Source organism: Gopherus evgoodei, unplaced genomic scaffold, assembly GCF_007399415.2.
Source record: "Gopherus evgoodei ecotype Sinaloan lineage unplaced genomic scaffold, rGopEvg1_v1.p scaffold_44_arrow_ctg1, whole genome shotgun sequence".
Classification (NCBI taxonomy): Eukaryota; Metazoa; Chordata; order Testudines; family Testudinidae; genus Gopherus; species Gopherus evgoodei.
Window position 1 is genome coordinate 1,816,502 of NW_022060065.1, and position 25,514 is coordinate 1,842,015.

The 25,514-nt window shown below is 40.9% G+C and overlaps 1 protein-coding gene across 4 annotated transcripts in view; it reads right to left on the reverse strand.

Annotated features, from left to right (window-relative positions):
• The window catches only part of SLC45A4 (solute carrier family 45 member 4), a 136,303-nt gene that overhangs the window by 72,894 nt on the left and 37,895 nt on the right, over positions 1 to 25,514 (reverse strand). For 3 of the 4 annotated variants that reach the window (XM_030546421.1, XM_030546420.1, XM_030546422.1), the window contains exon 1: positions 21,550 to 21,685. The exons of the other annotated variant lie outside the window; for it this stretch is intronic. The gene's annotated coding sequence lies outside the window, so the exon portion shown is untranslated. Of the gene's footprint in view, positions 1 to 21,549; positions 21,686 to 25,514 lie in introns of those variants that run through there. 4 annotated transcript variants of the gene reach the window in all.

A 25,514-nucleotide genomic window follows, 5' to 3' on the forward strand; every position in this document is an offset into this window, starting at 1 on the left:
GCCTGCCATGTACAGCGACTGTTTCCCTGGTTGGCCCATTTTCTGCCCACACATATTTCTTCATCCCCTAGAGACAGAACTCAACTGTACACAACAGGCAAGGAAGGCTTCCATAGGGGTCACCGGACAGAAGCAGCACTACTTCCTCTCCTCTGCAAGACGGCCCATTAGGAGCGAACGGGTAGGTAAGCAGGTTCTTTTATCATCCTTAATAGAGTTCTGAAACATTACCAGGAAAACTTTAAAAAAAATTCAACAATGTAAAAGATGCTCTGTAACGGCTGTCACTAACAGATTCGATCACATTTTTTCCTTAATAAAGAGGGGGAACAAAGACAAGATAGCAAACCCTGATTAAACTACTTTGGTTTATTGCTAAACACATAATTTCTCATTTCTTAAAAGTCTAGGTACCAGATATGACCACATACAGTTTGAAGTACAATGACTGTTTTGGAAATAAGTAATGTAAAAATTTGGCTGACTGATTAGCTACTTCCACCCACAGTGGTCTTCATTTTGACTACATTCCACAACATAATACTAGTTTGCATTGTATTAACAAAATCCAAAGATAGTGTGTACAAATACCACTTTAAAATGTGTCATTGATTGGGTGGGGGGGGGGATAATAGAATAGGAAAGTGGAAAGGAGATTACAATAGAAATGACCATTGCTGGTCATAGCTAGATAAATCCTTTGGAATTAAAAAAAAAGTTTAAAAAAGTGTGAAGTATGGACATTCAGAGGGAAAATTAAATTAATTCTCTTCTATAAACCAACAAAAAGGCATAAGCTCCTGCTGACTCATGGCACTGGGGCCTCAAAATAGCAGGTGCTGTCCAATATCAGGATGCGGCTCAAGAGTGTGATTTTGCATAGCCAGGTAATAAACTGTTAAGGGCGTTAACAAAAAAAATACCCAGCGACTGTTTAAAACCCACCTACAGGCAGCAACCTGAAAATTTAGAAAGTAATAGGACTGAGGATGCTCAAGTCAGTGAGCAAAGAATAAGCTGCAAGTGACAAGATTTCTGCTAAAATGGAATTCAACTAATCTAGTTATGGGGTGCTTCTGGGAGTTCAGCAGGTGATAAGGACACAGCACATATAAACCATATTACTTAAAAAACCCTCTGTCTCTGAATGGGATCCTTCAATAAACAGGGACACAAAAGAAAACCTTCGTAATCACTTAGGATATTGCCAGCTGGACACACTGGAGCAACCTCAGCCTTGCTACTGCAAAGAGGCAAAGAAGAAGCCACCAAGGTCAATGGGCAATAGCTATTCAACTGCACCCATATAAAAATAGAGCAAATATGGAGCCACAGTAGCAAAGTATATCACCAAGAGCTTTCAAAGGGTTGCACAGTCTGGGAGAGTTTATACCAACATTGCAATAGTTGATTAATTGCTCTCCAGTATGAGCTATGCTTTCAAGTCATGGAGAATTTTATGTTTTGCACAGACTAAAAATACATACCATAGAAAAAGTTTATCAAGTCAAAGATCAACTTGTTCCCTTGCATGTATTACAACACTTTAATAAATACCTGCTATTTATTAAATTATATACTAATTTGCTTTTCAAATTTTACATAAGTATTGTAATCAGTCTTTTAAATAGTGATTTCTGCTTGTGTAATTCAAGCAGATTAAGTCAGTTTCTCTTTGAGGCTGTTAGTATTGCCAATTTTTAAAGATGACTTACTCATGGGAAAATTTTCCCATAATGCATCTCATCATAGCTTCCCACAAGATTTTAAACTATGGGGATCAGATTTATTTACAGTAGATGCAGATTTTAAAAAAGTTAAAGATGTATAACTGTCAAAACATTGTATATTTTGACGTGTTGTTGACAAATTTCCTTAAATCAAATTGGCAACTTCAAGCAGCCTCTTACTTTAACTGTAAATTTTAAATCACTGCAAATATTTGTCTGTGTGCGTGAAACTGGTGTTTTACACATGCAGTACTATAATTAGGCTTGGAAGATTAGATTTAATGGAAACATTGCAAAGATTCTTGCAATTTAATCGCAACTGTCTAACCTCAGCTATCCAAAACCAGATCAAGTCCAAATTCTACACAAGTTTAGCTAAAGGGAATTTTCAGTTGTGACATTTGGATAGAGCTTGAATTGTTCCCAGGTTCCTAATATAAAATGGAAAATAAAGTTCTCTTGCTTGCCTTCTGTAACAAAAAAAAGTACATCAAGCTGCCACCATTATTCTCCTCCACTGTCAAACACTTATGGATACACCTAGATCTTTATGGATGTGCAGAGAAATTTTACTCTTCTACAGTAAAGTCATTTGTTATCAGTGACCCTAGCATGCCATATGCAGGTATTGTACATAGTACAAATGCCAACATTCGTTTAAATGGCTTTAAGCTCAAGTTTTATCACTCCTAGCTTACATTTAGCTGCTTTCAGCCTGACGTACGATTTGACACAGAAGAATGCTGACAGGTGAATCAGGTTTAGTCTCTTGTAAAGATTCTACATATATGCAAAACTTAGCATAGCTTAAAACAACCAACCACTCAGTGAACCATAGTTTTAAATATGCTAAGACTAAAACGCCCTATTGTTATTATGAGGTATCCAGTTTGCCATTCATTTTGCAGGCACAATTGCATCAGAGTTTTGCTCTGTAGTTAAGCTTCATAGTAAACCAGAATTCCCGCAGGAGTATCTACTGAACCTATGCCAGCATAGCCACTAGTACAGATGCAGCATAAGCTGACAGAAGGCAGAGTTCTGCTGCATAGGAACCTCACCTTCCCTGAACTATGTTAGTTATGACCATCATATGGTTCTTCTGGTCCCATCAGAAAGACTTTGAAAATGCTGTTGGAGCAGTAGAACTAAAAGTTCCTATTCTTTTCCTCTTGTGTGAGCAGACCTACAGGATTTGTTTTTTCTTCATTTTCCTCAGTCTCCAGACAACCTCCTTGGCTCCAATCGTTTCTATAGTGTTTATGCTGCCTTGTTATCTGTTCACTCCTAAACCATCCCCTTTATTCAGTCTCAGGTTTTGAAATCTCTTGCTTCTTGGAAAACACAGCCAGGACAGGATGATTTATTTACTCCCTCCCCCTGCCACAGTATTCTATTACCTCTGGTTTTAGAGCTCTCTCCCATTCTATTAATCTTAGGCTTGCAGGATCAGTGTTATTTTACTATTTAATGCACATCCAGACTGCTTGCAGGTTCTTGGTGTTTCTCCACCAGATTAAAAAAAAAACAAAAAAACCCACAAAACACCCACCACAAATTGATATCCTGAAGGCTAGATTACTTGTCCATACCCTTGTTACCTCTTGCCTTGTATTACTGCAATCTCCTCTCATCTAGCCTCTCAATACCCACACCAATCCCTTCTAATCTAACCAAATCACCACAACTAAGTGAGCTTCCTTGCCTGCTCAGACCACATCCATCCCATCTTTGACTTGTTCTGCTGGCTGCCACTTGTTTATAGTATCGCCTTTGGTGCCATGCACAATTTAGTGCTGACCTGACCTCCATCTGCCTGTTATTCCCCATACCTTATTTGGTCCATTTGCAGTTAGCCTTATCACCCACTTTGTCCCTTCTCACACTCATATCTTCTCCCATTTTTCCCCTTATGCACAGCAAATTTCCTAGTTTGTCAGGGGCTTGAATGAATAAGTTGAAAGTCTAAGGCAATTCCTTCCTCTCTCCACAATGCATATTCTGAACTGTGAAATCCCTAGGGCAGGGCTGCCTTGCACAACACTAAGACACATATGTAAACACCAACAACATATGCTTGAAGATGCTGTAGCATTACACTTTAATTAGTACTCATATTTAAAAATATTGCTGAGGCTCTGGGTTATAAGTGTTTCACTCTTTAGGAATTCAGTCTTAACTGTTGAAAAGACTACGCTGGAAAAATGTTTGCAAGATTCCTTAACCCCAGCTGAAGTGTAAAAACTATTAACTACTATAACCACTGGGGAAGAGAAATGACCATAAGGATTATGCACATTCTAAACTTCAGTTTTGTTGTCATAAGCCAGAGAAAGAATGGGAGGAAACACTTATGAGACACGTTTTGACAGATGATGGAAAAGCTCATTTTTAAATGAAAAAGTCTATCCTTCTGGACTAAGTTTTATTTTGGCAAGCCTATTCAGGAAGAACAGTCATCCTCACATTCATTTCAGTGACAGCACTACTTTACTGTGATAAACATGTTACAGGACTTGCATAACAACTGCCAAAATAGGTGGCAATAAATGTAATCAGAACTGAGTGTGCCTTCAAACATAACCATACATGATGCAATATAGGCTTGCTTGTATACATTACACAGGCAGGAAGTCTGTACAACATGTATACACACAGGAATAAAAATGTGTTTAAGTGCTGCTGTAGCTATATTTTAACCATTATTCCTTTTCTTTTGTCATGAGTTCAAGTGGGGAGCACCAGGTCACTTTATTTTCTTCCACCACCCTCTCAATTTGTCTATTGAAATAAAAGCTAAACAATGTTATTTCTTCCTCTTCATAGGCTGGTCCTAAATCATGTTGCTTTGCAGCTCTTTGTTTTCACCACAGATATCTGAATCTCACTGGTGGCTGAAGCATTTCCTATATGTAATGTGTTTTGGCATAAATTACTACTACTTGATAAATATGCAGAGGTCATGCTGGAAGGCAATACTTGATCCACACCAAATCTTTTCTGGAAGGAGGGCAGGAAGGTTAATGAAGCAAGGAAATAAAGTTAAATAGGAAGGACTCACTTAGGGCAGGACCCATCTTTTTATTATGTGTTTGTACAGCACTGAGCACAACAAGATCCTGGCCCACGATTATCAGCATTACATAGCACTTAATAGTTCAACCAATAAATATGATAAAACTTGTAAAAAAAATAAGGCACAGGAAATCATACTAGCAGTGATCTTGGGTCTTGAATTAGAGACAGGAAAACTCAGAGCAAAAAATTTCAACTAGGCCATTCTGTACTTAAATAGAAATAAATGACAATACCTAATCTGAACGGATACTTGTCAGGGAAGATATAGAAGTGTTCTGACAACAGGCAAGGGAAAGTCAATCTTTGTCCTTGATGTTTTCCCTAATGGTAGTTATTGGTAGGATTAGGGAGTAGTGTATTTTTACATAGTGAAATGGTGTTTTAAGTGTTGCAAGATGGATAATTAGCATAACTTAGTCAGAATGAAGGTGACACTACCATGGAAACCCCAACTCTCTAATTACATTCTCCAAAATAGAAGCAAAGTGAGTCAGTAAATCTAGCCTCATCTAGTGAAGTTGCCTTTTGTGGAGGCTGCCAAAAAAAAAAAGTTACCATAACTGTTTTAGCCAGGAGTTAATATAAGACAATTAGACTACAGTAACTTTAAACCACAAAGTAAAACGGAAACAAGCATCTACCTTGTCAGAGCTCAGTAGAGCAGTATGCCTCTGCATTAATAGCCCAAATACACATTTTTTCCTACAAGTTTTGGTGCTCATAGTAAATTGTAAATGGTACCTTAAGTCTTCAGACAATCAAGAAACCTTATCCATATGCATAGAACAGTTACTTGTTAAAACTGAATAAGCCACAATCAAAGGCAGCAGCAGGAGTCACAAAACCTGTGCTGAAGATGACAGTTTGACATTTAAATTCCATGTTATATTTAATTTCCAGGCCAACGGGGGCTGCGGGAAGCAGCATGGGCCAAGGGACGTGCTGGCTGCCACTTCCCGCAGCCGCCATTGGCCTGGAATGAGGGACTGTGGCCACGAGGAGCTGCGATTTGCCAAACATGCGGAGGCTGCAGGTAAACAAACTGTTCTGGCCTGCCAGCAAATTTCCCTGATGGGCTGCGTGTGAAAGGTTGACGATTGCTGCCATAACACACAATGGTATTAATATGGTGTTAATTCCTATAGTTTTTGGGGAAAACATTCTGATGTTTCCTTTATCATTAGAACTATCAACCTTCCTTATTTTGAGACCAACTCTTGAGAACCTATACTGCAATTTAATCCTTGCCCTATGGAGCCACTTTAAAAATAGAGTAGCTAATGGTGCCAAGACTCCACATGAAATTGTGTGCAAGCCAAATTTGCATTTTGCTGTTTTCCTTTTAACAGATTCATCAAGATGGTGGGATTGGGCTCCAAAAATTCTCTAGCTGTGGCCAGTTCAGAGCAATCTTCAAAACCAGAAAAGTTAGTTCAATATCAAAAGTTTTGAAGTTGTGATTTTGTGAATTAGCCAGTATATTTGACATTGACTTTTTTGCCATGCAAGCTCTTATTTATCCTTACTGGATTATATTTGTGCTGTGCATCAGAAGTATGAAGCTTTATGATAAGTGTTTTGATATATCAGTGCCGGAAAAGGATGTTCTGGAACAGAATGATTAAAGAGTTGTTACCAGGACCAGATGTTCACTCCAGACGGGGGCGGCTCCAGGCACTAGCACACCAAGCGTGTGCTTGGGGCGGCATGCTGGCTGCCTTCGGCGGCATGCCTGCGGAGGGTCCGCTGGTCTCGCAGCTTTGGCAGACCTCCCACAGGCGAGCCATCGAAGGCAGCCTGCCTGCCGTGCTTGGGGTGGCAAAATACCTAGAGATGCCCAACTCCAGAGTTCTGAAGGAACTCAAAGAAATAGCAGAATTACATACTGGACTATGTAACCTATTGCTTAAAATCAGCCTCTATACCAGATGACTGGAGAATAGCTAATGTAATCTGGATTTAAAAAAAAAAAAAAAAAAAAGGTTCCAGAGGCAATCCTAGTAATTACAAGCCAGCAAGCCAAACTTCAGTACCAGACAAATTGCTTGACTATAGTGAAGACCAGAATTAGACACATATTAAACACAACATGTTGGGAAGAGAAAGCTTTTGTAAATGGAAATCATGCCTCAGTCTATTAGAATTCTGTGACAGTATCAACAAGCATGTGGACAAAGGTGATCTAGTAGATCTAACATACTTGGACTTTCTGAAAAGCTCTGACAAGGTTCCATACTAGAGGTTCTTAAGCAAAGTAAACTGTCATGAGATAACAGGGAAGATCCTCTCATGGAACAGTAACTGGTCAAGATATAGGAAACGAAAGGATAGGAACAAAGGGTCAATTTTCACAGCAGAGAGCAGTAAATAGCAGGGTTCCCCAAGGATCTGTACTGGCACCAGTGCTGCTCAGCATTCATAAGTTATCTAGAAATGGAGGTAAACAGTGAGGTGGCAAGTTGGCAGGCAATTACTCAAGATAGTTAAGTCCAAAACTGACTGACGAGTTACAAAAGGATCTCTCTAAATTGGATGACTGGGCAACAAAATGGCAGATGAAATTCAATGTTGATAAATGCAAAGTAATGCACATTGAAAAACAACTCCAACTATATAGACAAAATGCTGTCAGTGCCCCACGATGTCAGTTAAAAGTACCAGAAGTGCTCCTAGTGAGGATGTGCACTGCTGACATGAGGTTAATGTGGACATAAGAAATTGATTTAATTACCGCAGTGGCTGTACATTGACATAACTTAAGTCCACTTAATTTTGTGGAGTAGATTTGCCCTTAGAAAAGATGACTAAATTGGGATATGATAGAAGTCTAAGATCATGAATGGGGTAAATATTTCCCTTTTATGTAACACAAGAACCAGGGACCACTCTGTGAAATAGGTGGGTTTAAGACAAGTAAAAAAACTACTTCATGGAATAGTCCACCTGTGGAACTCTTGGCCTTCACAACATCCCTCTGGCAATAAGAGTATAATTTGTTTCAAATGAATTAGATGGGTCCCTCAATGGCTATTAGCCAAGATAGGCAGGGATGCAACCTCCTGCTCTGGGAGTCCCCGAATCTCAGACTGCCAGAAGTGAGGAATGGATCACTTTACAATTGCCCTGTTCTGTTCATCCTCACTGAAGCATCTGGCACTGGCATGGTTGGAAGACAAAATTAGAAGTGTGGCTCTCCTTCCCACAAGCATTAAGGAACCATCTTGCTGGTTATTTTTCAAATTGCCAACTACGCTACATTCTACTCAGAAACAGATGCAATACTGAAAAGCTTGAACACACAAGCCCAAAAGATAACAGATTCTTACACTTTTATTACAAGGCACCTCTACTCCGACAGCGTTCAAACCTGAAATACTCAGCTGCTGCTGAGGAGAATAAGGTTTGGCTGAATGTTTCAAAGTACCATCATGACAGAAGGAAGTGTTGACAGCTAGAGTGCTATTTAAACTGACCTAAGCAGTAGGATGCCAGTGTATTTAGAAAAACTGGTTATGACTTACAACTGTTCTGCAAAGGAAATTGTATTAAGTATGACATGCTTGTCAATCTGTATTTAAAAAAAGTTAGAAAAAATTAGGTGTATCAAGTCATTTTATTAGAGCAAGTAAATAAAGAGAACTATAGAGAATGGGTTGTTTTATATTGGGAACTAATCTGTTCTTGTCTGTGTACTGGATCTCAAATAAAGCTGTAGCTCATGCCTACAGATGTGGAGCAGTACAGAGATCTGTCACGTATATTTGAGAGTTTTATCCTTGCTACAGTTTGACAGAAAACACCTGAGAAATCTACACAGACATGAGTATTTCAGCAGCAAGTCTGAAGACTTCTTAAATTCTTTAAATCATATGAGCCCAATGCTCGTACTAAGCAGAACCAGGGCAGAATCAAAGGGTCAAAACACAGCACCATACATGAGTGTCAATACTGCATTCAACATGATCTACATGGACAAAGTCTCTATCCTGAGTTTACAATTAATTCAGCAAGTAATACAGCCTCTTTTCTTTTAAAGCTGTATGGCATCCAGTATTTGGAGGTAATTAGAAGGCCTGATGAAAATAGTGTTTGAAAGATGAGTTAAAAGATGGTAATGAGATGAAATTGTAAAGGGTATGAAGACGGGGAAGAATAAAGGGAATTGTTACAAGATGAGCAAGAAGATGAGAGCAAAAAAAAAAATAGATGGAGCAGAATAGTAGGAGTTCCTATAAAAGGTGTTGGTGGTGTGGAAGGCAAAGGAATTTGATGAATGGCATAGAAGGAAAAACTAGCAGCAGATTTCTGGTTTGGAGGAGGTTGCGGGGGGGGGGCAGGAGAAGGGAGGTAAGTGTTCCTACAGTTGAAGGACAGGCCACAGTGGGTTTTAGCAAGAGATGGATAAATTCATGGATTAAGCAAAAAGGTCTAGTTACTAGGAAATTGACCCAGCTCTTTTTTTTTTTAAAAGCCGTTCCAATATCCTTCCCCTTCCTCTACTTTCATATTTAAAAAAATTCAAGTGAGTCACTCAACTAATAAACTATTTTAGCTGGGTTTTAATGTCAGAGTACTTTGTCAATGCATACACAAACTCAGACTTTAAGGTCAGAAGGGACCATTATGATCATCTAGTCTGACCTCCTGCACAATGTAGGCCACAGAATCTCACCCACCCACTCCTGTAACAAACCATATATCTACACCTGCTAACCAAGTAGATTACACCATAGATATTTAATGAACTACATATACAACATCTGCCTGGTCACCAGGCCTCATTCTCACTCCACTCTAAGCTCCTGCCAACAAAACTCACGTGGATAAAATCTTTAAAAGGACCCAAACAATTGATCTGCTGACAAAAAAAAGCTGAATGAAAGGTTGGGAGTTCAGAACACAATGCAACTATTGCTGTAAATAATGTCCCAGTTTATCAATGTAACAATGACTTTCATTCAAAAGATTAATAAACTGTTTGAATTAAGCCAGGACTGTAGATTTCAAGATATTTTACAGGATAAACATTTGTTTGGCAGTATAGCTAGTCAGGAAGCGAAGATTGCTAAAGCTGCAGTTTTTAAGTGGGAAATGAAGTGAACGGTGCAGTTGTCCTGATAACCTACAAACCCTTCCAGACTATTCTGATATTATTTCAGGATACTGCAGTTTGGTAGGACTGGTTTCATACCAAGAACAAAACAAGTATTAAGAACTCATGTGAACTACATTATATAGCAACCCTGTGCCCTCTGCTCCAACTCTACTGTAGTTAGCTTCAATAGCTGTAAAATAGCATATGCTGAGAACACAGGACATTTCTATATTTATGAAAAATATGTATGACACCCCTCCACCACTTCTGTATTGCTATTTCTGTCCAGGGCCTAAGCTGGTATAAATAAGCTATCAAGACCTGTCAACGTGACTACAATTACTTTGGAGATACAATGGAAGAACCAGGACACTAACTTTTAGTGACTGCAGGTGGAGGGAGGCAGAATATGGGAATGGTGCCTAGAGCCTGAACACAGAACTGAGGTGTCAGGGCATTTGGAATAATAATAAAAACCTTCTGCTGCCCTGTGCTGGTGAGATAAAATCTTGAATGTTTTGGACAGAGGCAGGTTATGCTGCTGGAATGGACACAAGCTTTGTTTTTCCATTGTAAGTAAAGAACCCCAAAATACTGTATGCCAGCTGACTAATAAATGCTGGTTTGTTTCAAAAAGGCTTTCCTGTGTTGCTACTAACATATGCTGATTGCATAGAGCCTAAAGAGGTAAAGAGTTCAGCAAGTCCAAAAGAACTTCAACTCCTGTTGAAGCAACAGGAAGAGATAGCAGTGAAACACTCCCCCGCTTCCCTCCCCACACCAAAAAAAGGGGGGAGGAGGGCAGGCCTAGCACTAAAATTAAAAGTTCTAATTTTTGTAGTTTCCCAGAGAAAGAGTTAGATAGAGGCAAGCTCACCCTCTTGGTTTGTGACAGCATAGGATGGAAACCAAGACATACGGATTATTAATGGAAGTTCTAAAACATCCAGCCCTACATTTTAAACTGATTGTCCATTTTATGAAGTCACAAGTTCAATACTTTACATAAGTGCTACTGGAATAAGTGCATGTACAGAACTAACTTAGTCTAATTTGGCTACAAGAATACTACTTTCCCCAGTAGGTGAACAGCAACTTATATGTGATGCTCACAGCACTTTCACAAATGGAATACATCACTATGTTACTGTCTGTCAATATCTGAACTACTTTCTCTTGGATGAGGCAAGTGTGCCTTGAAGGCATATTCAGAAAACTAGGCCAGCATTGCCATGTTTACTTTGGATTGTCAGACAAATAGTCACCTTTCTCCCCAATGCCTTTTACTTCAGAGGAGATTAAGAAGGGGAGTGGATTTAGTTTTCAGTGATTTTACATTGTAACAAAATAAAGGGAACCTTTCCTGGTTTTTGATGGGAGGAGCAAGGCTCCCTACTCAGTACTCAGCAGAAAAAAAAAAAAAAAAGAGTACTGAAAGACAGAGGTAGACACTTTTTGTTCTGCATTTTGAAAGCATCCAAGCAGCAAAGACCTTTCAAGGTAAGATATGCAACTTCAGCTACGGGAATAGCGTAGCTGAAGTCGACGTATCTTATTTCGACTTCCTGCGCCGTGAGGATGGGAGGTATCAACAGCCACACCTTCCCCATCGATTCCGCTTCCACCTCTCACCCTGGTGGAGTTCTGGAGTCAACAGGAGCGTGTCTGGGGATCAATATATTGTGTCTAGACAAACACGATATATCGATCTGACAGATCGATCGCTACCTGCTGATCCGGTGGGTAGTCTGGATGTACCCTAAAAGTAGGGACTCACTACACTCTCTCATCCCTTTAGGCTACTGAAAAGGGATTAACATTTTATTCTATCCACAAGTTGGCTGCCCCTACTCCTTCATGTTCCCATTATGCTACTGGTGTTTACAGCGGCAATGAAGCTCCCCCCACTCCTGTCCATTTCTGACAAGTCTTTCAATGGTTCCTCAGCTGTGCCCCAGGTTTTTCAGGTCAGTTTCCACAGCTCTTCGCCATGTTGTTTTCTGTCAGCCTTGTTTTCACTTGCCTTCAGGTGCCCCTACTTACTATCCTCAAAATTACATCTGTCCTCCCCTATCAAAGAGGGAACATTGCTGTTAAGACACCTGTAATACAACCAAACAGTCACACCTGGACTGTAGAAGAAATACTTAAATATTCTTGCGTTATAGTGAAAGCCAAGGCTTGGTCTACACCAGCTGTTCTCAAACTGTGGGTCAGGACCCCAAAGTGGGTCACAATCCCATTTTAATGGGGGTCACCAGGGTTGGCTTAGACTTGCTGGGGCCTGGGGCCAAAGCCCTAGCTTCACCACCTGGAGCTGAAGTCCATGGAAGTCCAGCCCCTGCAGCCCCCCCCCCACCACCAGGGACAGCAGGGCTCAGGCTTTGGTTCCCCCACCCAGGGTTATGTGGTACTTTGTCATCAGAAGTAAACACTGTTTTAATATGGCTAAATGTATACAACTAGGAACAAAGAATACAGGCCTTACAAACAGGCTAGGGGATTCTATCCTGGGAAGCAGTGACTCTGAAAGAGATCTGGGGGTTGTGGGGATAGTAGGCTGAACCTGAGCTCACAGTGTGACATTGTGGCCAAAAGAGCTATATGATTCTTGAATGTATAAAGAGGAGAATCTTGGTTACTTTATCTCTTCATTTAGCACTAGTGTGATAGCTGCTGGAATACAGTGTCCAGTTCTGGTGTCCATAACCCAAGAACGATGTTGATACAAATGAGTAAAGGTCTAGAAAACATGACCTATGAGGAAAGATTGAAAAAATTGGGTTTGTTTAGTCTAGAGAAGACAAGACTGAAGGAGGATATGATAAGAGTTTTAAAGCACATAAAGGTTGTTACAAGGAGGAAGGAGAAAAATTGTTCTCAGCTTCTGAGAAGATAAGCAGCAATGGGCTTTAAATTGTAGCAATGGAGGTTTAGGTTGAACATTAATAATAAAAAGAGAAGGTTAAGAGGCGATTTGATTAGTCCGAGTACTACATGAGGAAAAATATTTAATAAAGGGAGCAACCTGCCAAAGGTGGTTGTTGAGTCTCCATCACTAATGATTTTAATGTCAAGATTGGATGGGTTTTTAAGAGATGCGCTAGTAATTATTTGGGGAAGTTGTATGGTTTGTGTCATACAAGAAGTCAGATTAGATCAGAATGGTCCCTTCTGGCCTGAAAATGAAGATCCAGCACTTTGAAACTATTAATTCCTTCTGTAACTCACCAAGGAAAAAAGCAGGTGTTAAGCAGTCTTAAAGACTAAGTATTCTTCACAATAATGCTGCTTGTGTATAAAAATACTATTAGAAGGAATAGGAAGTTAACTGGCACAGAAGTTTGTTTTACTGTTCTGCAGTAAGACATCAAGTGATCCAACCATTGCTTTCTGGATATGGTCCAGATAATCTGATCACCTATTCAAGGACAAAGAACAAGGAAAATAAACTCAAGTGTGAGCATAGCAGTAACATTTTGTAAAAAACAAATAGCACTCTGGGTTCAGCCCCCAGCTAGGTCATTTATTTGGCACTCAAGGCTGATAATGGATTTGTTTTTGAGCTTCTCAAAATAAATGAGCTAGAACTGCATGCAGAAGTAACCCAGGCTGGCCAACGGAGGAGAAAGAATATGCAGGGTCAGCAAAACACTGGTTTCATATTCAGCTACAAAAACAGAGCCCTTATTTAAAATAAAATGAAGAAACTGAGTTAAGGAAGAAAACCCAGCTGAAGACTCCAGTCAATTTCCCAGCAACATTAACTTAAAAGCTTAGTTAATAAGTTACTAAAAGTTTTTGCTATTTACAAATCTTAACGCAATTAGCATTTATGTACTTTATAGTTCTGCTTTTAAAAAAAGCACATTACTACCAATCCTTATTTGATCAGATGATTTTTCATTCTGTTTCTTCTTGGCTAAGAACTTCCCATATCCTATTTTTGTTACCTATTCTGCCTCCTTACCTCCTCATTCCACCCCACCTCACTTGTCTGTCTCCTCATCTACCTGTTAGGTCTTTTACACTGCAAGCTCTTCAGAGCAGGGACTGGTTTTCCTATGTTTGTACAGCACCTAGCACAATGGGACTACAACCTGGTTGGCCTCTAGGCTCTACCACAATATAAAGTGTCAGTGTGCAGCTAAGGCTAGTAAATGTCAATGCAGCTATTTAACTTAATTCATACCACTTATCATGCAATTAGCACTGCTGTGTTTAGTGGCCAGTGCCCATTGACAAAACAAGGGGATAAGATCCAGGAAAGTGAACCTACCCATCTTTAAGTGGTATTTAATTTTCCGTCACCTATCTCACGTGCACATAAAAACACTACATTAAGGGCCTAATTTATTTATGTCACCCTCAATAAATTAATAGTCTTAGTGCCATTACCATAGGACAGCATCATTCCCTAGCAGGGCATGTTAATACAAAAAGCCAACCCACAAACCATAACGAATAAATTGGAACTGCACATTAAGCTAAAGCAAATCATTGTTAAAAAACTAGTAGAGCCTTAAGTTATGCCCTGAATCACGCCAAACTGGCAATATGCCAATACAGACAGTGTCAGATGCAGAGATCCTCAGATAACAAGTATTGTACACATATTTCAATGTACATTGAAAATTAGTTCCCAAGTCTCAGACAATTCATGATTTCAGAGACTCATGAACACCTGAAAAGAGCGCTATTGCAGAGACTTGAGCACTAGCATTAGTACTCAAGTCCATTCTATACAGGAAGTAGGAAGCCATATGCTTCATCAGCTGAAGTTTCTGGGTGGTCCTTGCGCACATTCCTAACCACAGCACAATTCTAGCAGTACAACTTGGACCTACAGATGTGTGGTTAACTATTACAAGCTCTAAAGTGAAGAGAAGCAGCTGCAGCAGCTGTCCAGGGTTGATTTTAAAATCTAAGCAGATCTCATAGTGCAAAGATACTGCTTAGAGCAAAGTTTTCTTATAGACAGAGTCCACAGCAATACCAGTTTAGGTTACTTCAGTGTTTTTACCCTAGGAATGTCAACTTTATCAAACTTAGCTTTCAGACTAATATTTGGCATGTTTGTCAGTGTGACTTGGAAGAGTTTGAGCAAAAAAGTGATAATCTGAAAATAAACTGTAGTGGGCGAAAAAAAAAAATCAAAGCTCTTTACAAATTGATACAGCTATGGTACCTCATCATGAGGTGTCAAATTGGAAGGCACACAGTTAGTCAGAGATGGCAGAGTTCTGTGACACCTTAGACTAACAAACATTGGAGCATGAGCTTTTGTGGGTGAATACCCACTTCGTCGCATGCATCCAACGAAGTAGGTATTCACCCACGAAAGCTCATGCTCCAATGTTTGTTAGTCTAAGGTGCCACAGAACTCTGCTGCTTTTACAGATCTAGACTAACACGGCTACCCCTCTGATACTTAGAGATGTAACTCACTAGTCCTGTAAAGAATTTGATTTGATAGGGGCCCCCAAAAAAACACATAAAAACACCGAGATACTTCATGTATGAAGTTCTACCAAGAAATGAAACACTGGCAGATGCTTCATTGACACTGTCACTCAACTTACACGTGCACAAGTTTTCAGCTTGGAAAAGAGATGACTAAGGAGAGATGATTGAGATGGATAAAATCATGACTGGTGTAGAGAAAGTGTTGTTTACTCCTTCTCATAACACAAGAGCTAGGGGTCACCAAATGAAGTTAATAGGCAGCAGATTAAATACAAATAAAAGGAAGTATTTCTTCACACAAATCAGTCAACCTGTAGAACTCCTTGGCAGAGGATATCGTGAAGGCCAAGACCATAACAGGCTTCAAAAAAGAACTAGATACATTCATGGATAATAGGTCCATCAATGGCTATTAGCCAGGATGGGCAGGAATGGTGCCCCTAGGCTTTGTTTGCCAGAGGCTGGGAATGAGAGATAGGGGATGGATCACTTTATTACCCGTTCTGTTCATTCCCTCTGGGGCACCTGGCACTGGCCACTGTCAGAGGACAGGATACTGGGCTAGATGGACCTTTGGTCTGGCCCAGCAGGGCCATTCTTATGTTATGTTTATGTTCACAAATCTCTACTGAATAAATTTTAAGTATTCTCCTGAATCGCACTTGGATGCTTGAGTGTGGAGTGGACTTTCAGTTGCAATATGTAAGGACTTGCAGAATATGCTGGGTATTGAAGGATGGAGAACCCAAAAGAAATGTTGTGAAGTCGGTTCAGATTTGATCTTGTCTGCAAAATAAGTGAGTCTCAGGGCTGGTCTACACTACGGGGGGAAAAAAAATCAGTCTTAGATATGCAACTTCAGCTACGTGAATAACGTAGCTGAAGTCAAATATCTAAGATCGGATTACTCACCCGTCCTCACCGTGCAGAATTGATGCCCATGGCTTCCCCTGTTGATTCCGCAACTCCATTGGGGTTGGTGGAGGTCCGGAATCAATATAAGCGTGCTCAGGGATCGATATATCGTGTCTAGATGAGATGCGATCTCAATCCCTGAGCAATCGATTTTAACCCTCCGATACGGCGGGTAGTCTAGATGTAGCCCCACACAGCCAGGCACACTGAACTGTAACCAAGACAAAGCAGTATGACTTAATCAAACTGCCTATCATCTGGAAGAGTTTTCACCGGCGTGGATTTTACAGGTGTTATGACCAACAGGAAAACAGTTCCATTCAGCAAGGCCACAAGCACAGTACAGGCATGCAAAAATTCTTTGATGCAAACATGCATGCTCAGACTAATTCCCCCTTGACCATTTCAACTATTAGCCTCTCTACCTCTAAACTAATGGTTCTCAAACTTTTATACTGGTGACTCCTTTCACATAGTAAGCCTCCGAGTGCACACACACCCGCCCCCCAATTAAAAACTTTTAAATATATTTAACACCATTATAAATGCTGGAGGCAAAGCAGGCTTTGGGGTGGCATTTATTCATATCGCTGATAAAAAATTGCTATTCAATTCAGTCAGTAATGCAAGTTTGTACTCAAAACACTGCCTTTCACAATACAGATGTCCCAAGTTGAAATAGAGCAAGTGGCTAAATAGATATTAGAAAGCCTGTATTAATTGCCAGTAAGTCTCTTTAGAGTCACGGGAACTTGGACACTTGAGAAGTTTCCATCTTTTGCTTTCTTAAAAACATCTGGTTAGATTTGCATTAACCTTCAGTGTAAAAATTCTGAATCAGAACTTTCTGGAAACATCTATTTATAGTCAATATTCAGAAGTACCCTGGCATCAGGGTTATATAAATTTTTACCTTTTGTAGTGTCAGCTGATCCATATGCATTTTCAGTAAGAAATACTGTAGTTTATATTTAATGACATTGTAAGTTGAATATTTCCCATAAGTGTTGGGAAGTTTAAGACTGTAAAGTCTACCCTAAAAGTAGATTTTACATCTTCCAAGGTCACAACTGGTAAGTTAATAATCATGGCAGTGTCATCAAGTCTAAGTCCATGTTCAAGCTTTTTTAGTCTAATCTCTTATAAAGGTCATGTAATTCCAATTGTCTGTGGGCGAACACCCAAAGAAAAGTAGATTTTAAAGAGAGTCACAGCTACCATGTACTCAACAGCAACCCTACAACTAAACAATTCCCACTCCAAGACTTGGGTATGTGACATATGCCTTTTGGAATAAGGGTATAAACAAAATACAAGAGGGCAAGCAAAACACTGAGATAAAAAATGTTAAAGAAAATGGTATATGCCAGTAAGCTTGCATATTTTTTCTGAGCCACACAAAAAGCTTCAAAAATCAATAATAATGTCACCATCATTTACATAAATTCCAATGGGAAGCAAGTGTTCTTTTCCACTGTTAGTAACCCAAGTGTTGCATCATTGTGTTTATGCATGGGAACCAGGAAGTGGAAGTGAAACTGAGTGGTTTATTTTCATTAATTAAGATAAGAAATAAACCAAGAATCAGAAGCTACATAGACTTGGATTAAAAAGGTCTGTTTCAAACATTTATGGTGCTATAACACAAGGAAAATGGTCTTTAAAATATGCTATACTTGCATATTTAGCCTTAAAGCCCATTTCATATGTTAGATTTTCTATCAAGCTAAAGCAATGCACAACAAAAGCAGGTATAAAACTGAATTAGATCTTGTATAAGTCAGCCAACTGCTAATGAAAACAAATTTCAGCTTCAAAAGATAAGCCATTAAATTTTAATTTTATGATTGGTGTGACAATTGAAGACTCATTCACTAAACAAACAATTTGCAGATATAGCTCCTATCACCAGAGTTCAGTGTTTAAGCAAATGTAAACACCTGCAAACATATGAAGTGTCCTCTGCCCTTCAGGAGTCCAATAGAAAATAGAGAATGCACACTTCACACAACTCAGAAAGGCTGTACACAAAACAGCAAACTTTCACCTGACTTAAGGCCCCTCAGCTGTCTACATACTGTCTTCCACCTATATATAGACAGGAAAATTGCAGCCTCTTTATTCAAGGATACCTGAACTGACTTTCATGTAGATTCACCTCCAACAATCCAAGTACCCAACTATGAAATATCAGTTACCAAATTAATGTGGCTATCCATTAAGTCATGCAATTGCCCATTACTGTAATGAAGTCTCCCTTGAATATTTAAGTTAAAAAAGCAAAAACCCAACTTACTAACACCTATAAACCATATATTAAAGCTATGGATTTGAGGATTCCAGTGTATTAATTTTAAGACAACAACAGACAGTACCATTACAGTAATTTTCATATCTATTCCCTCTTTTGACTTTTGGCAGCCTACTTAATGTAAAGATCCCTGGATTTGCTTTTTTAAGCCTGAACAAGGCAGGTTCCTTTGTTGTGAAGGTTGATGAGTCAATCTCAAGACTAGAAGCCAACAGTATATTTTTTCTATAAAAGAAAAAATTTGTTAAAAATTGTCTACTTGTTTAAATATGTTTACATTTAATCAGTTTCAAAACTTTCCATCCATCCGTATCAGTGCAATTTAAAACAGATCCCAGGAGATGGTGTGTTCATTGATTTCTTGTACAATAATTAAACCAAAACAAGCAGATCTTGTCTTTTGTAGGTACTGTTCCCCTGCAAAAATACTGCACTATGCAGTACTACCTTAAGCTCCACTGCAGATGCTAGAGAACACATACTACAGCTTAAAGAGATTCTTTCCCTCACATTTCAATCAGGTATGTTTATTTAAAAAAATCTTGCAGGTTGCAAAGCAAAAAAAGTAAATAATCCACCAAGTCACACTTTAAATGATGTGATCACTAAATTGTTTTATCAGACTAACTTCTGCTGCAATAGACAAGCTTTTGAGCTACACAGAGGTGACCTGAAGAGCTCTGTGTAGCTCAAAAGCTTGTCTCTTTCATCAACGGAAGTTGGCCCAATAGAAGATATTACCTCACTCACCTCATCTCATATCCCAGGATCATAATAGCTACAACAGTGCAAACATTAAATATTTTAGCAGCACGGTCTGAGCCAGGCAATGAATGTGGAGCAGATAACATTTAGACAAGCTAATACAAGAACAGCATGTTATGCAAGTTACTGTGACCATACACACTTGTAACAGTGAGCTCTCTTCAGCCACTAGTACTCCTAATGGATATTTGCAATTTTAGATTGTAGGGAGTAGGGCAGAAAAAACAATCCACTTAACTTCAGGTCCACTTCTGAGCTGGGCACATCCCTTCTTTGAGGGCAGAATCAGATTATTCAATATTGCCAAACTTAACATGACAGACAACTTGAAATATCTTTATTAAGCTTCTTTCCTGACCCCTCCTACTAGTCACTAGCAGCAACACTAGGCTTCCCCCTCTCTGCCTCCAGACTTGAGTCACAGCCAAATCCTCACTCTCTCTACTGACTAATGAAAGACACTAGCTGGGACACTCTCTTAACAGATAGCATAGAAAGTTACAGGACTTACTGCATTGCTTCTATTGCAACAAAGAGCACACACTTCCTCTTCTGGGGCAATCTCAAGGTCAGCAGCACATTTTTCACCTTCCATTAAGAAGTTTCTCCAAAAGCACCACACCCATCATTAGCCACCTTAAGAACTTATTTTTATAATAGGTACTTGTGTACTGTATTAACATTTTCTTCAACAGATTAAATTGATGCAACTCAGTTCAAGTTTCAACCTATCAAAGATCACCAGGTTCTGGAAGTGAAGGGAAATATTCTATTACTATAACCTCTTACTGGATTCAGCAACTAGCATTTCCCTTTACCCTCCACCAGAATGGTTATAAGCAGAAATCTGCTCTCATGAAAATAAAAGGATTAAGTCTGGTTATAGTTAAAGCATGCAAACATTTAACAGGAAAAAGACCAACTCCAGGTCTCTCATAGCCTGGCTGCTCAAGGACAAATCCACACCCTCAGAACCCAGCAAAACAACTCATCTCCCACACCAACCAAAAACAGCACTGGGGCTTCCTATCTACAGTACCTGTCTCTTCTGGCTCCCATTCATATTCTCCTTTCCATCTCCCTCCTGCTGCTGCTGCTATTCCCCCTCTCCCCCCACACTTTATTGTATCTGCCTTACCCCAGTAACCACCACTTGTTTACTACTCCTGCCATCCATCCCTTCACAACTATCATCCTCCTCTCACCAGCCAGCCCCATCTCCTTCACCCTCTCACCACTCAGCCCCATGTCCAACTAACTCACCTTCCATCTCCCCATTTTACCCATTACCATCCCCAAAACTCCATGCTTTACCCCTACAGGGGTCTACTATAGGGTAAGACCTCCCATTCCACCTATCGTTCCTCAGCCCTTTTCCCCTCCCTTGCTGCCCCTCTACTAAGAGCCCCCATTTGCTTTTACACATCCCATCCCCCAGAGCATCCCCAGCACCTCACTCATTTATCCCTTCCACCCAGCACCTCATCTGCTTGGCTTCCCCAGTGTGTCCTAATCCAGGAAAATAACTACCTCACCTTCCTCCCAAGCCCCTCATCCAGCCACCCCCCCACCTGTCAGCCAGCCCCCCCTCACCCCACCACCCACTTACCTCCCTCCCTCCTCTCCACCTGTTCTGTCCACACTTCCCTAGCCCCTCCCCCAGCCAACTACCAATCGCCCTCCATCCCCATCCATTTACACCCACCACCTATCCCAGCCCCTAAAAGCAGCCACTGCCCCCCCACCTGTCCCAGCCCCAGCCCCATTATCAGCCTCACCCAATCCCATCCCCTCACCCAACCACCACTCCCTGTCCCAATGCCCCCATCCTCTCACCCACTCCTGTCCCCCATCCCAATCCACCCCCTCCAGCACCTCATCCAATCCCATCCCATCCCCCTCACCTGTCCCGGTCCCTCACCCACCCCATCCCAATGTCCCCAGCCCCTCACCCATCCACTCCCCCATCCCAATGTCCCCAGCCCCTCACCCCAGACTGTCCCACTCCAACCCCCCCTTGCCGCCCCCCCCACCTGTCCTGGTCCCGGTCCCTCACACAGCCACCCCCACCACCTGTCCTAAGGTCCCCGGCGCCTCACCCAGTCCCGTCCCGGTCCCTCCCCCAGCCACCCTCGCCACCTGTCCCAATACCCGCCCCGGTCCCCCAGCTCCCCTCGTGCCTCCGTTACCTGCCGCCGGGTCTCCCCCTCTGCCCGGTACCTGGCCCCTGTGGCCGCGGAGGGGGTGGCTGGCTGCGGCAGGTGGGTCGGTCAGGGCGGGGCGGCTGGGGCCCGGCTGCTCCCCGGGGGAGGGTCAGCGCGAGTCGGACCGGGCTGAGCGGTCGGGTGCGGGCAGCAGCGGCCGCTTTATACCGGGCTCCTCGGAAACCGTCTCCCTGCAACGCTTCCGCTTCCGCCCCCTCCTCTGGGCTCATTAATATGCCTAGAGGGGCGGGGCCCGAGGGCAGGCGCGCAGCCAAGGTGGGAGGGGGCGCCCTGAGGGAGACCGCACGCCCCATTGGCTGCCCCGCTGTCCGCGGGGGGTGGGGTGTGCGCCTGCCAGGGCATCCCTGAGGGCAGAGCGGGAGGCCCAAGGTTGGGTCACTGGGCGGGAGTTGTTATGGTAACCTGGGTACCCCACGCGAGTGGGGCTGGGGGAGGGGGACCCAGCTTGGCAAGCAGGAAGGGGCTGCCATAGGGGGTAGCACAAAGAGGAAGGCAGGTCCCAGCCTGGGCATCGCTCAAGGGAGGGGAAGGAGAAGGGCCCACAATAAAGGAGAGAGAAAGCAGGAGGGAGGGGAACCAGTAAGGAGAAGGATGTCCCTCCTGGACATGAGCACTGGTGGGGGAGTCAGATTAAACCCTGGTTTCAGAGTAGCAGCTGTGTTAGTCTGTAGCTGCAAAATACACGGCTGCTACCCTGAAACCTGTCATTATGCAAGGTACTGAATTTAGCCCTATGGAGTGGAAATCCATCAACTTCATGAAAAACTCCCGCAGATACAGACAGACAGACATCTTCCTTTCCAAATGCAACCAGATGGACATCATACCAAAAGAACTGAAAGTAAAAAATCCATTACAAACTACATACCACACAGACTATGCTGACAGATTGTGCCACACAGTGTCAAAGAAACTGCAGAACCACCTGGTCAACATCCTATATAGCAAACAAGGAAAGATTATGAACAAGTACTCCTGTTGTTTTTGCAGATTAAACACTAGATGACATGGGATCCTAGCCTGGGGTTTGGGGGGAAAGAGGATGTCCAAGACTGAGTGGGGCAAATGGTGTCCCAGGCACAGCATACCAATTCTGCCTCTGTAAAAAAACCACAATAATCACAAAATCTAAAGGAAACAAATATTTTGTCATATAGCTTTCTCTCAAAACTGTGTATAATAATTTTAATATCTCACACTAATTCTTACAAGGGTATCAATAAGGGCCCAGTTTAGTAATGATAGGAGCTATTTATAACAAGATCATCACTAGAATCCTTGAAAAACAAATGCTGAGAAGCCAAAGTCAGATTTAGTGGCAGCATTGCCACCACTTGGTGAACAAACTCATCTACTTCACAGTGCAGCATAAGCACATGACAGTTGCTACCACTGAAGGTATTGCCTTAACAGAGATAACAGAAAGGAATACGGATACAACCATGGAGACTGCTGCCTTTGGGACAGCAGGGCGTAGTTTTCAAACCCTGGTATGATCAGGAGAATCCCACAGAACTTGGGGTAAGTGACAGGCACATTTTAAGGCAGGAAGGGATAATTATGATTATCTAGCCTGACTTCCTGCATAACAGACTACTGAACCTCACCCAGAAATTGGCTTCAAGCTCATAACTTCTGTTTTAGCTATAGCTTATCTTTTAGAAAGATATCCAGTATTTATAGAAGAGACATTATTTAACTGCTTGGGGAAGGAAAGAGTGCTCTGACCCAAGTTAAACACAAGCCTTCCACATTTAATGTACTATGTGAAAATAATACCACCTGAAGAGTAACTATAAATGACTCTTACATATTGTCTATTTAGCATGTATATCGTCATCCTTTATAGACTTGATGAGCGGGCACCTTTCCCAACCTGCTGATCTACAAACACAGTCCACAGATTGTAAGTCCAAACTCACTCCCTTCCTGATGTTTGGTTTTATTAACTGAGAAAACAACAATACCTTAAAGCTCAACCCAAATGTTCTCCCCAGAGTTGGCTGCTCTTAAGGTTCCTTGCTTAGGACTGCTCCACCAACACCCTACAAAGCCATTCTCACTTCTGTACATCCAGGTGAGGTACCGGCCTCAGTGAGTCAGTAAAACCCACTTACCCCTTTCTCAGCAGGATTGACATATTTTAACAGGGTGGTTTGTAAATACTGCTGTACAAATGTTAACTAAATTATATAAAACAATGTATAATGCACAAAAACCCTCAGGAAATTCAGAAGCTTAGGTTCTGACAGCAACCATAACTCTGCTGCATCATGCACATATCCACTTTACAGTATATCTGTTGTGGCTATAGGGAAAATATTTGTGTAACACTTTTAGTTCCACACATTTTATTCACAATTAGCCGTATTTCCTAGATCCAAACAGTGTGCTTACAGCTTTGGGCAGGTTAGCATGACATTTAATTGTCTTTAATCAATTAAACTAGGGATGGGCAAAATATACTGTACATATGGTATTTGCTTATTTTAGAGTATGTTGCACCATTGTTTTATTATTCCTGTGACTATACATGCTATTAATATATATTCCAAATCAAAATCTTTGTTATGTTACTCTGAAGATTGCTCAGTGCATTCAAGAATAGACAGACCATTGAAGACAAGTTTTTTTTAAATTGAAAACTGCAGAAGTACTATTAAACAATTACATGTGTACATACTATTAAACAAAAAAAAAATCTGTAATTACAAGAATCCAAACAAACAATCTTCATTCTGCCTCTAATACAAAAACTACAAAATCTAAAGGAACCAAATATTTTGTCATATCTTTCTCTCAAAACTGTATATAAGAATTTTAATATCTTACACTAATTCATACAAGGGTATTAAAAAGTGTCATCTAACACAACCATGCACAATCCACAAATCAATATACTTTAAATCAAGGCTACCTGAATCTATTTATTCTATCAGTTTTATAGCATCTATTGCCATAGCTTAGAAACACATCCAAGTTATTAGTGGTTTTTTTGTTTTGTTTTGTTTTTTTAACTGAGCAAAACAATTCTATATACCTCTATGGAGAAATATCACAGAAGAGGCAACGCTACCATGCAAATTATAGATATAAACAATTGTCCTACATAATAAAACAGGATCCATTCGATTACAACAGGAACTGTTCATGTCTTAATGAGACAGCAAATGTGACATTACAGATAAAGTAATATATACTTGTATTAGACTAGCCAGATGTATAATGTTAAAGAGACATGAGGATTTAGGTTCCAGCTCCTATTGGACTCTAGGCCCTTGGGCTGGAAGTTAAGGAAAGACACACCCATTGAGTTCAGTGAAATCTGGATGAGACACTAATACCAATAAAAGGATCGAGTTCATGTGTTCATGGGTGATCTTGAAATTCATTTAGCAAACTTCACTGTAACATTTATTTTTCCCTTTTTGATTTATTGCAGATTAGGCTATCAAGAGGTTCTGGCATCTAGTTACCATGGAGACAGATGCCTTAAATATATCTAAGATAGATAAACGTTCTTTCCCTATTAGTTTGCATAACCTTTGTTGTGGCCAAGTGAGATCCTCCACTTACCCCTGAGATATCAGCCACAATTAAGCAGTATATCCACTATACCTCCTCATGTATTTTATGACCAGTGGATGAGCCAAATACCAGGGAAGACACTTCCATAAAGAAAACATTTTAGTTTCAAGCATTCACAGTGTTATGAAGTGGCATTAAAAAAAAATCCCCACACCTAGACAGCGAGACCCCAATCCAGCCCCAAATTTGTAGTCTTTAGTAACTGAGCTGCTGTTGGGGTCTCTATGTGGAAGAAGTGAAGAATCCTCCCTTCTCTCAACCTATAGTGTAGCCGAGGAGCTCTTCCATGGTTGTTCCTTCAGCTTCATGACTGCAGTAACCTCTGTAGCTCTTGTGACCCT